Source organism: Copadichromis virginalis, linkage group LG6 (genome assembly GCF_057382275.1).
Source record: "Copadichromis virginalis isolate Kocher_CV1m ecotype Utaka linkage group LG6, C_Virginalis_male_GT1.1, whole genome shotgun sequence".
NCBI lineage: Eukaryota > Metazoa > Chordata > Actinopteri > Cichliformes > Cichlidae > Copadichromis > Copadichromis virginalis.
The window spans coordinates 23,759,806-23,773,270 of record NC_140623.1 but is presented as its reverse complement, the minus strand read 5'-3'; the positions used below and the strand labels follow the sequence as shown (position 1 = coordinate 23,773,270).

The 13,465-nt window shown below is 41.4% G+C and overlaps 1 protein-coding gene across 9 annotated transcripts in view; it reads left to right on the top strand.

Moving 5' to 3' along the window:
• The window catches only part of rbm47 (RNA binding motif protein 47), a 56,288-nt gene that overhangs the window by 13,667 nt on the left and 29,156 nt on the right, over nt 1-13,465 (top strand). For 7 of the 9 annotated variants that reach the window (XM_085459328.1, XM_085459333.1, XM_085459337.1 and 4 more), the window contains one exon: nt 61-215. The gene's annotated coding sequence lies outside the window, so the exon portion shown is untranslated. Of the gene's footprint in view, nt 1-60; nt 216-709; nt 927-13,465 lie in introns of those variants that run through there. The other 2 variants (XM_085459329.1, XM_085459332.1) reach the window with 2 other exon arrangements.

Genomic DNA, 13,465 nt, shown 5'->3' with positions numbered 1-13,465 from the left:
TGTTTGACAGAAGTGTCTGAGATCTCTTCTCATTGTGCTTTGGGGGACTTGTCATTGAAGACAGGAAGTGCCCTGACAGCGAACACGGAGCCGGAGAGAACCTGACTGTCTGTACAAAGGAAGATAGAAGGCAGGAGGGGAAGATGAGAAAGTGACAAGCCGGATCGTTGCCTTTTGACGCCGACGCCGTGACTACACGTCCCATCATCCTACAGGTTGGCTGGGAACTCATCGTGTGTGCACCCCCCCCCCCCCCTTTTTTTTTCTTTTTCAGAAATTCTCTCTCATTTCAGTCTGAACAGTTATGTTGTAAATGTAGCTGAGAGCAATGGTGTGTTTTCTCACCTGGAGGTTTAACAGCACACACTCACACACAGACACACACATGCACACACACTCACACAGTGGGTAATCTGGAAGGACATTTCTTCAGCTGGTCCAGTGTTCACATTGACCCAACTGACTGCTGTAACCTTCACTGCAAGGTTACGGAGCGAGTACTGAATGTTTATTTGTGTGTGTGTGTGTGTGTGTGTGTGTGTGTGTGTGTGTGTGTGTGTGTGTGTGTGTGTGTGTGTGTGTGTGTGTGTTCTATGTGTTCTTGTCTTGTCATCTTCTGTGTGTGTGTGGGTTTCAGAAACTGGTCGAGCAGGGCGCCAGTTAGCCTTGGGTGTCCTGTTGTTGTGCAAACGAGACTTAGCTGCTCGAGTATATATGTGTGCATATGAAAGCAGAGTAGTTTGTGCGTGTGTGTACCCGTGTGTCTGTGTGTTTTTGTGTGTGTGTGACAGTTTACATCCAGCTGATCTTTTCAAGAACAACTGTCTCACTGACACAGAGGGTATCCGCTCAAATTTGCCAAGCTGTCATTTGTCCAGCTGTAGTTTCTGGAAATATTCACGTGTTTCTCCACATAAGGAAATGCAGTAAGTGATGCCTCAAATCTTATTTATGCTAAAGCTCATTCAAGCAAGCATTCAAAGTACAATAATATACTATGTGTGACTTTTAAATGTCAGTTGAAAGGAAATCAGAGTGTAAAAATGACAGTAAGTCATATGCCAGTTTACAGTAATTTAAGTTGTACTTGCATTGAAGTTAACTTTAGTTTCTGTTTCCTGGTAACCAGTTTGGCATGCAGTATGGGGCCGGTTGACCAAGTTATTCCTTCATCATTTTTTTGGGGTGGAAAATTTTAAGTTAGATTATTAAAGTGCTTTTAGACTAGAAGTCACATTTTAACCATACATCCATACTGTACTTTATTCTATACACTTATCTACTTGTCTACACTTGTCTACATCTACTTCACGTCCATGTGGGGTAGATAAGCTGGGGTTCAAACCTGGAACAGTGCTAACCACTGCACCATAGTCCCACACGAAGCTTACAGCCAAAGTACTAACCAGGCTAGACTCTGCTCACTCTCTGAGATCCAATGAGAGCGTCTGGTTTTTGCTTTTTTCAGTATTATTTTTCTCTATAATATTGGAGGTCGTTGTCAGGGATTAGATCAGATTAGCTTCTACAATACAAACACACCACTGTCACTCACAGCCTTGTAGACATCCAGTCTCGGTAAACATTTGCACAGACCTCGCGTTTACTATCTGAGCAAATTTGACCAAACTGACAAAAACTAAAGACAACTACCATGTACGTTTGTTTTATTTGTCAGAAGTTTATTTTATCTCAGTTAATTGAATTGTTCTTTTTCTCACTAGTTTACTCTTTAGCTTAGTTTCAGTTAACTTCAGTGACCTCAGTTCAGGTTTGGGTTCAGGTTAGAGCCAGTTTAAGGTTAGCATGAGGGTATGTCTTCAGGAAATAAGCATAAGTCAGTTTGCTGCCTTCTGAAGTGATGGAAACAAGACGAAATGTTTGTGTACAGATGGCCAGCTTCCGTGTGAATACTGTAAATACCTGGACCTGTAAGGTGTTTCAAAGGTGTGTGTGTGTGTTGAAGTGCTGGTCAGACCTGATGAAGTGGTGACACGTGGCTTCTTTAGACATTCTGATGTAAAAACCGAAGCCAAAAATAGAAACCAGTTGAATGGTTAGCATATGGAAGGGGTTATTCAATCGGGGCTTTGCGTTTGTCTGTGTTGCCGTCTCGGACAGTAGCTGTGGCTTCGTTACTGATTGTGTAACCAAGTTCAATAGGTGAACCATTTTTCCGAGTGGCGCTTATCTCTCAACTCGCTGTATCACATTCCACAAGTGGAAAGCACAGAAGCAGACGTCATCTAAGACATACATTTATATCTCGATGTTTGTCCTAGTTTGAATTTATTTTTGCTGTGTTTTGGCCCTGTCTAGTTTCAGGAAGAAAAGACAGATTTCTTAAACCAGAAGGCAACAGGAAGAGATCTTTTATTTAATTAACATATCAGTTTTTTTAAAGCAAGAAACCGATTGGACTTTATTATTCAGCAAACCTCAAGCATAAGGAAGAGAAACAGCATAAACTGCACACTCACACAGACACAAGCGTGCACCATGATCATGTCACATGTCTGTCACATGATCATCTTATGCTCATGATGGGGAAGCACAGATTCAGTGTGGTGTGTACGCGACAAAACCGTAAGCCTAATCCACCAGCACATAGGCAGAGATCTAGAGCTGCAGAGTAACGAGTGCAGCGGAGAGGCAGAAGGAAACCTGTTAGTGCTATTGTGTTGTTTATGAAACACCTGTAACAAGATCTGATCAGCCTTGCTCTCCTCTCTCTCCCTTTCTTTCTTTCTGTTTGTCGCAAATACACACATACCGGGAAAGCACAATGGCCACATTCTTCCCCTTTATCAACCCCCCACCTCCCTCTTCAGCTCCCCTCTGATCGGGCCAAACACCGAACAGCAGTGAGCTGAAGGGAAGTTGAACCGAGCTTAAAAAAATAGGGTAACAAGTACAGGTGGAAAAAAAGGGAGAGGAACATATGATTTATAATGTGCTTGTCTCTTCCTCTTGTAACAAAGATGGAAAATAAGGGTTGAGAATGAGAAACGTGGCGGAAAAGAAATGTTAGAAGATTGTCAGAGAGGATGACAAATAAATTTGGAGGAACAGTAGTCATCAGGAGTTTTAAAGGGCCAGTTCCTCAATTCATGAAATCAGATTTTCTGAAAGTCTATCAAACAGAACAAAAGTGATGGTGTTTTTAAAAACCATTGAAAAAAACATTTGTTGAAAGAATTAGTTTTATAATACACGCCTCAAGCGCTTTGGTTAGGGTTTGTTTCACTTTAGAGCAGCGATGTGAAATATAAAGCCCGAGGGCCAGAATCGGCCTGGCGAGGACTCCAATCTGGCCCACTGATGGTTTTGGAAAAATGTGAAGGAGGACTTAAATCATGGGCTTGCATCTGTATTTTCACAAGTTTTACAGTATTTGCTACCAAAAAAAGCCCTCCCCCGTGGCCATTCACACTACACCCAAGTAATTATGTAAAAGCTAGTTTCTGTTTTCATTTTCTACAATAGAAATTCCTGTTTTGTGTTGTTTTGCAATGATTCCACAGTAAGAAACATGAAAGAAAAAGAAAGATTTTTTGTGAATTAAAATAAACGTCCTGTTTCATAATTACAGGATGGTCTGGGCGATGAGCTACCAGATCTTTTTCTGGTTTTTACAATTTAAGCTGAATGAATCAGGCTGACAGATGTCTTTGATTTACTACAGGCACATTTCTTTATTGTGTAGAAAAAGTGAGATGAGCTGTTGAAACTGCAACTTGAAACTTTTTCTTATCTGAGGGATTTAATGTTAAACTTCTTTACACTGACAGAAAGAGAGAGCTTCACTCGTTTGGCCCACTTAAACTTTATGTGGCCCTTTATGTAAAATGACTTTAACATCCCTGCTTTAGCAAACGGCTTGTTGAGATTTAATGAAATATAATTATTATTATATAATATTATATAATAAAATCCTGGATTTGAATCCACCGGGAGTCTTTCTGTGTGGAGTCTGCACGTTCTCCCTGCACCTTGCACCTGCATGGCTTCCTCCCACAGTTCAAACACATGCCTGTTGGGTTAATCACCGATTCTGAATTGGCTGTAGGGTGTAAGAGTGAGCGTGTATTTTTCCATAAAGCATTGAATCTCATAAATGTAGTCTGAAGATCAATCTTGAACTAATTAGCTGATTTAAAAAATAAAAACTACTTTGAAACACGACCCAGGTAAATGGTTGGATCCCTCCTCTAATCACTTCCTGTAACCGTAGCTGTGATTTGATATCACTGGGACTAAACCTCTGACCAGGTCAAGAAAACCCCAGCTCCCTTATTGTCCTCCCTCTTCTGCTCTTAACTTTTATTTTTTTTAACCTCTGGGCAGAGGTGTCCTCCACAGCGTACTCTTCTTACGGCTCTGTTTCAGTTAAGTGTACGTAGGATATTGGAAAAGCCCTATGGAGTGTCATTAGTTCTGTTTTCTCCCATCAAACTCCTTCAGCTATTGTTGCTCCTGTTACTCTTTCCTTAGCAAAAGGTTTAAACCCGCTCCCCCCCTCAGAAGATGAGAACAGTTCCCGACCAATTCTGTCTGCAGCAATGACATCAGCCCCTCATCCTCCACTGAGGGAGAGCGGTAACAACTCTGACTTGCCATCTCTCTGCTATGAGCCATTTATTATCTGCAAAATGTTCTGCTACAGGCTCTTCTCAGTCTGAGATGCACAACACATTCATCTGTGCTCATCCCTCCAAATAAGGGGTATGAGGGGTTAAACCCTTCAGCCTCCCGTCCAAGCTAAAACAGTGATAACAGCTGTTTAGTTCCTGCCTCTTAATCTGAGAGAACTGTAGCGTGTCATGCACAGATCCTTAGTAATGCTAAAGTAGTCTCATTTTTACCAGAAAGGACTTTAGAGTTACTGTTTTGAAGTGTTTGAGCTTTTAGCTAAGGCCGTCGAATATTTTGATTGAGACGACTGGAGAAAGTAACACCTATGAGTCAAGCATTCATGTGGCTCTTAGGGGGCATCAAAGTAACCCCTCACTCACACAATCTGGAACCCCCGACTCAAGTCGGCACTGAAACGTAGGACCGCTAGCTTCAAAACTGAAGCATTAAATAGCTTCATGACCACAGACGATCACCTTCAAAACACAGCAAAAGCTGCACAGAGACACTGAGCTTAACTGTCAGGTTCACCAACTCTGTATTTATGCAGTGGAAGGAGTAGAGAAACTATATGACCCACAAGTGAACTTTGTAGATAACCACACCAGCTCTTACCAGTGTGGCGTTAGCCATAGCCATAATGAGACAGTGACAACAGTCACTAAAGCGTTACAACCCTGGGCAGTGATGCTCGAGAGCTCAGGACATTATTTTCATAACTAACGGCATCTGTACTGAGAGGACGATGGGTGCTAGCTGTAATCAGGAGCAAAATCTATAATCCAGCCATCCTGGATTCTGATTGGATAGACACCTCCTTCACACTTTAAAGTTACACTTGGATGAAAACCAGGGTTGCACTTAGTAACATCACAAGCACAGGACCTCGCAGAGATTGTCCTTATCCAGAGATTAGGACATCACCATACTGTCAGACAACAAACACGACACAGACACGTTGTTGTTTATCTATATTTTATCTTCGGTAACATGACGGCTGTTTTCGCACAGCCAGGATAAAAAGTAACGTCAGCAGATGTCCAGTTGCTTAACAAACTGTTCAGATGTTACAAACGTGGATAAGCCGACAAATGTACTCTTCAGTTATAGATTACGCATTGAGTGAAATGCTATGGTCAAAGGGTCTGTTTGTACAACTGAAACTTCACAGATAATCACTGGGTGATTTAAAGTGAATTTTTGCTGTGAAAGATGAACCATTATGTAAATCGGATATTTCATCCAAGCACTTCCTGTAACTTTAGCTTTATCCAAGGATGGCTACGCCCATGACCAGGTCAAGAAAACCCCAGGTCTCTGTATTGTTCTCACTCTTCTTCTTTTACCTTCTTTCCTCTGATGGCTCTCTGACCTCCAGGCAGAGATCATCACCACAGTTCAGTCAGCTCAAAGGCAACTGTTTCTTGAAAGAGTGGTGCGAGATGCAAAAATAAGCCTTCTGTGTGTGCTCTTTTTTGCTAAGTACCCAGAGAAAGCTAAAAAAATGTATTCTGCATGGACAGATATAACGCAAAGTCTGCCAGCCAACTTTACAAGCAACAAAGCAAGTCGCTGCTAAACTACCTACTCTGCAAGGTGTCCTCTGACATTTATCATGATGAACATGCTCTTTCCAGCCTTGTTTATCAATAACTAAAGGATCGACAAATTCTCTAGATTGTCTCTCTTTTGGTAAAAGCGAGCAGCTCTTGTTGTGCTACTACAAAAGTTATCCCTCAATTACTAAACCAATCAGAAATGTTCAGCTGTGAATCAAACCCTTTTGTAGATCTGAAATGTTCTCAAGCAGGAACTTTTGAGGATAAAATCATTTCCTTGAAACATATTTATGAAAGCTTGGACAACTATTACCATGTAATGATTCCGCATTCAGTTATTTCTGAGTGGTTTTGTACTGGTGAAACCTGCTGTGCTGCAAAGACAGCACAAACAACCAGTTTGTGGTGATTATTTTACTTAAGAAATTCAGCACCAACATGTCTGTCCAGAACAGTTAACGGACTAATCCTGTTTGCGGAAGTAGATTTTGAGGAAAATGCTGTGCTGTGTGTGAAAAAACCACATTATCAGGAGTTGAAACCTCTGAAGTCTAGTAGCAGGATTATACATATGTGTTAAATCTGCTCTGTAGATACGTAGCAGAATATGCAAGTTGTGTCTTCATTAAATTAAAAAAATTCTTTCTCCAAAATACAGTTAGATAGGTCACCTGTTCACTGGTTGCTGACAGTTTATTTACTCTCAACTCAACTAAAGCATTGGTACACTTTTTATAATTGAAAGATATCTGCATTGATTTTATTGCCACTTTAATTAACCATACTTTTTTTTTTGCCTAAATCAACATGCAAGTAGGACTTCAAATATAAATCGTAGTGTCAGACTGTCCAAACTCTTAATTCCACTATCTACCCCAGCCACCACCACTTAGCTTCTTACACTGTGTACTCTTGTGTTCACCTCCTAGATATAGTTAATAATATGTAGTGCTTCCACTGAACAGCACTGAAGATTAGTGTTCAAAGGGATCATTTATATTTCATTCTTTGACCACATGAACGCTGTCAACCACGATAAGGAGACAGTTATTTCAAAACTCGGATTATCTGTCTGTGTAGACTGATTTCACAACATTTAAATGTGAAAAAGTCTTTTTTTCCCCTCTTTGTAATTAGACTGTGCCTTTGAGATGTGATATTGTGCAACTGCCTTCCTTCTGTGAGCGTGGCGGAACTGTCGAGTGTGTAAACAGGTGACTTCCACTCACTGCGAAGGCTGGATCAACACTCCTCTTCCCCCCTTTCCCCTCTCTCCCTCTGCCTTTGTGCTGTTCAACCTTTGACCCACGAGTAACCCCTCCACCCCCCCAGTGCGGTGACACCGCTGAACCCTCCATCCTCTCCTCCTATCCTGCTCGCCTCCCTCCCTTCCCTCTTCTGTCCCCCAAACCTGCTCGTACACTAATGCTGTTATCGTGCTTCATTTCACTGCTTGTTTCCTAAATCCTCCTCTTGCGCCCTTTCGGGTTAAACGAGTGAGGTCGGAGACATGTTATAAGACAGGTTCACAAACGTATGTATGATGCTTTGTCTTCTGTATTTGTCCATATTAGCAGTGGCATAACCGGTTTCTAATGTAAGGGACGTAGGACAAACCCTACGTTTGTCCCAACAGACAGTTAAACTTCAGGTGCTTTCGTAGAGGAGCTGCAGAGATTACAAAACAAAAGTAAAGTGCATAAGCTCATGTTGGAATCATTATGAAACAGACTTGGGGAAAAAATGCCAAGGTATCCTTTTAGCTTGTTCACAGACACACACACACATACACACACACACCAAGTTTCTTGTTGCATGTACTCAAACAGACTCTTCTCTGCATACCTGTTGCTACACACAATGGGTTAGTTGTCTGGACAGCAGGCCAAGAGGCAAGGTGTGTGTGTGTGCAGAGGGTGGTTTGATACTGGCAGGGAGGGCGAGTAAATGTGGATGTTGTTGAGGGGTGTGTTTTGTGTGTAAGTGAGTCTGTTGCAGGGAAAGAAGCTACACACGGCTCTGCACTGGATCTCCTGATAAGGCCAAACGCAGACACACAGGGCTGAATTTCCATCACTTAAGAGGACAGTAAAGTCATTTACATATATGTTAAGAACAGATAATTTAACCACTACTTTCCGGTATTCTTCAAATCTAAACCACGACCACAAACATGTGCACACGCAGACTCACACTGTGCCAGAATGGAATGTTCCGTAGGTTGAATCTGAACTGATGCACAAAACTGACAAAGTATCCACACTGAAGCACTCACACACACACACACACACACACACACACACACACACACACACACACTCTTTATATGCAGACAGTCGGGCTCTTTCTCTCTCTGATCTTCCCTCTCTCTTATGTTCCCACACCCCCCCTTCTTCCCTCCCCTTTGTTGTATTAGGGGTTTCAGTACGGGAGCAGGTGAACAGGTGGAATTCACACTGCTTTAGTTTCTCAGGGTGATGTCTTTGTATTTTTCACGTCATTAAGCCTCTGTTTCGGGGCGGTGTGCATGACACTGTTTAGCAGAACAGCTATTGTGCGTTAGCTGTCGAGAACAGCGATGAATTCCATCCGCTTTTCATTCTGTTCATTCTGTTCTTATCTGCCTACCTTCCCTTCTCACTTTACCGAGTGTGTGTGTGTGTTTTCATTTCTTTAGGTGTGCTAGCTAGAGATTGTTCAGTCTTTCCAGGAAGTAAGGGATGATGCCAAAAGACAAAAGATGCATTACTTGTATGCTAAAGCATGACATACAGTACATTTATGGAAGTGGACTGATTATAGGTGATGCTCCATTCATAAAGACATGTGATGCTTACTACTGCTGGTATATGATAAGACAACCAATCAGAGGCTCTGACTGTTAACCACGCGTTTGTACTACAGTGAACATATCAAAATTGCTGCCCTGTTAATGCAAATATTCACAAAGTTAACTGGTGACTGCTGACGATTACCAGGGCAAACATTTTGACGCTGAACTGCTGTTTGAGCAGCCATTAAAAACGCTGCGTCACGTTTGGAAAACGGTTCCAGAATAAAAGGTTTGCTGACATCCTTGACATTGAATGTCTGTGCGCTCAGTGTCCTTCACAAACACTGGCCGGTTGTCCTTACTGGACTTCTTTTTCTTTTTTTCTTTTTAGGAAAGTGCATCTAGTTTCGCAAGATTTCTTTTATCAGTTAGAATTATTTGCAGTAAGTGCTGTGTGTCCTTTATTGTGGTTTAATTTAAAAGTCTTGAGCCTCCTCTCATTTCTTTACACTACAAAATGGGTAAGAAGACATTCAGAATGACAATTCTTCTTCAGTCTACAACACAGACTGAAATCTCTTAGGGAAGCTTTCTTGTCATTTCTTTAGGAGCAGTTCTCCAGGCTTCTTGAAGGACATTCAAAGCTCTCTTTGTTCTTGCTGTCTGGATGATCCCGCACAGTAGATGTGTAGGGCCAGACACATCACTCGGGTCCTTTGTCAGGATTGGATTTTTTTTCCTTCTTCATAAGGACATGACTTTTAGATACTGTTCATCTGTTGTGGATAGCTTTTAGGCCTGCCACTTCTTCTTTCGTCTTCCCTTTGTCTTTGTTTCCTCAAATTTTTAAGGACACGCTCTGCAGCATGCTGAGATATGCCAAGTTTCCAGCTAACAGCTTTGAGAATCATCTTGGTAGTGCAAATATACGATTTTGTGTCTGTCAGGCTGTGATATATGTGGCATAGTTCATAGATTCAACAAAAGAAATGGGAACAAATGATGTGGTTTTGTACCAATGCTGGTAAAGCTAAGTAGTCTGTAGACGCAACACTGGTTCATCCCTTGAGTCAGGTGCCTTATTTATTTATGAATGAGTAATGTGTCAGGGCTGAGTGGCTCAACAAACAGAAAAAACATTCCTCTGAAGATGGTCAGGTACTGGGGACAGGGACAGGACTGGAAATGAGTGGGAAAAGGAGCCAATGTCCAAAGAAAATCACTGAAAGATCTTAAGGCCTTGCTCAAGACTGCTTTGAAATGTTCCAAGAAAGTCTGGCTCCTTAGAGGCAAAATGAACGGAAATGAGGGGTGGCTTAAAACTTTTGCACAATACTGCGTGAATTTTAGCTGAAGTGGTGATTTAACAAGCGCAGCTTTAATCCTGTACAACTGGCCCATCTCCTCTGGTCTGTCTCTTATTTCACGCCCTTGCTGCTCATGCTCCGTCACATGATTGTTAGTTTTGTTTCTCGTGTTGGTGGAGGACACTCATCCACATTGACGTTACAGCGGTTGCTGGTTGTTGGCCAGATAATAGGTGGCTACAGTGCGGTTAACAGTCATAAGGATGACTATTTCTTTATTTCTGTGGTGTCCGCATGTTTTTGAGCTCCTTCAGGTCTTTTACTCATAGTTCTTTATCCTTCTTTCATGGTCTCCTTGACCTTGGCAGTGATTGTAGCAGCTAAGCACACAAACACACACACACTGCTGCTGCTCTTTCACTGGTTAGCGATAAGCCACATGACCAACGTGTCAGCTGACAAATTCTAGGCAAAAGGGAAAACTTCTTTCATCACAATGGAAGAAAAAAAAAAGATCAGGACTTTAACGTCCTGTGAGCGCGCGGTTGTGCGGTAGGAGGCCAAAAAGGCTTTCTTTTTGTGCTGAGTCATTTTTGTTCACGATAAGTGGGACATGCAGATTGGCTGACAGCAGTTACAGGATGCGAGGTGACCCTTTGAATGAGGAAGTGTTAGACTGAGTAGAACCAGACTTTTCCTGTTTGGCTTCAGTGCAGTCTTATTATCTGAGCATTTTTAAGCTGAACAGCATTTTTCCCCCCTCTTTATGCTGGACAGGTTTAATCTTTCTCTCTCCGTGCACGCTACAAGCTTTGTGCAATCACATATATGCAAGTGTTTGACACCCTGTGCTGTTTGCTCCCTCTGTTGGGGTGATGATGACGAGAATGCTGAAGTGAAACCGTTCCCATCCAGTTATGATTCGCTACATTTCACAAGGACACTTGTGTCCTACAAAAGGCATGGGTGACAAAATACTTAGTAATACAAAATACTTAATGGTGTGATACTGACCCTAAAATAGAGCATGTTGCAAAACTGTATGTGATAAAGGAGAAGGAGGACTGGAGATGCTGTTTTTGTTTTTTGCATTTTTGTGTATATTTTTGTTTCTGTTTTGGTTTTAGATTTTTAGTAGATCTTATCTACTGTATGTGAAGCAATACTGGATAGTTTTACTGGTACTTTTTACTACTACTAAACATTTTATATTTTACAGTTATTAGGTCAGAGCTGACTGGTACATGCTGACAGATAAACATGGATAACATCACACTGAAACCCCAGAGTCTGTCTTTATTTTTATTTTTTTATTTTTAAAGCGGGTTGAGTTGCTGCCTCTGACAGTGGGGTGATCTGCTGCCTGGTGGAAATCTTTTCATGAGAAACGGACACCTTGCGGTGCTGAGACACATGTCAGGGCATTTCTGTAATGTTTATGCATTAACTGTAGTAAAGACACTGAAGTTTACATTCAACACAAAACCTAAACGCCACCCCAACGAGATCTCGTTGCAAACCCGCTGATGATGTTTGACTTTATACGTGAATTTCAAACGCTCTAAAATGCAGCGCTGATCATACTTCTCAAATTGAATGCAGCAGATACTTTTAAATGATTTTGCAGAAGTTTTTATGATCGATTCATTAAACGGAATAATTGTTCTTAAAGGTTAGCAAAGGCAAATGGAAATGTGCACAGGCTGTATCATATCAGCATATGTTTGAGCATCTGGAGTGTTTGCACTGGTCTGAAGTCAATGCCAGTATCTAAACCTTAACATTTAAATATCTGGTGGTATGACTTAGTTTCATGTGCAAGTTATTGAAAGCTGGAGGTGCGGACAGAAGCAGAAAGAGCAGCGCAGGTGTCAATGATAATGGATATAGCACTGATTCAGTCAGATTCAGTCAGGGTTGCAAAGTGGTGTGTATATGTGCACTGACTGTATGAGATTTTCAGTTTGGATGTTTGCACAGGTATCACCTGAGCCATCAGCTCATGAGGGCTGGCATTGTCCTGCCTGAACGAACGTCATGCTCAATTAACACTGACTTTATTTGAAAAAAACGTTACAGAACGCACAGACCGGTTAACCTTGAGCTGAGAAAAGTCAGATGTACATTAAAATAAAACTGCCAATAAAACTGTTTAAATTCTTGTTTTCTGTGTGTAACCACATTTACACAGTAAACTTCCAGCTCAGTGATATCAGCTGATGTTGGTCTTTTGGGGTGTTGAATTTTTGGTATCTGCTGCTCTCACTTTGATTTAGAAACAAGACATCTGGCTTTTCTACAGACTTGAACATCACACTGTCCGTTGGAAAAGTCGTTTGTGTACTGCTTCCAATGGTTCATGTCAGACCTGCAGGGCCGGTCCCATATCTCTTTCTCTCTGTTTGTGTCTCCTCTTCATTCGGCTGTGACTCTTTGCTTGTATTGCATTTCATTCACGCTGTTTTGCACTTTTATTTGAGAGACCCTGTTCTTGCTGTTGGTTTAAACCGTAGTAGCTTCCCACTTTAGCTTTTGGAGGAAGTGATTCTTACTTAGGGACAATTGGCGCCGGCCATGATTTTTCAAATTCATATATCTATTAACTATAGCTCCTCTTGTAGAGATAGTTGAAAAAAATATACAACCTTAATTAATGATCTCTAAACCTACTTATGTTTTGTTCTTATTTAAATTTTTAAAAGATTATTTGTGTATTTGAGTTATTAGAGATAATATTATCATAGTATAAATATCACCTGGGTCATGAATCGTTGATGTGAGATCAGGAAGGCACCTTAGAGATGCTTACTTAAAGTTTGAGAGGCAGTGCGTGAGCCATAAAGTCATCTTGGTGTTTGAGTCACGCGCTCTCCTACTTTAAAATAAATTTATGACTCTGTATAGCCATCACAGCAACCCTTTTACACCCCACTGGAGAGAGAATAGATTTCTCCATTTTAAACTTTGAACTGGGTATCTGCATATAATGAGAGTGTGTACTGCCAAAAGAACCAGTGATTGCCTGTCCTTCATTAACAGAGCCACTGGTTAATGTGTCACTTGTACAATGGCACTAACACACACACACACATGCACAAACCTCCCCCTGTAGTAACTGTATCCCATCTGATAAGATTATAGGGCACTGTTCTCTTTACGTGTTATGTAGTTATGTAAATTGTCAGTTCTTA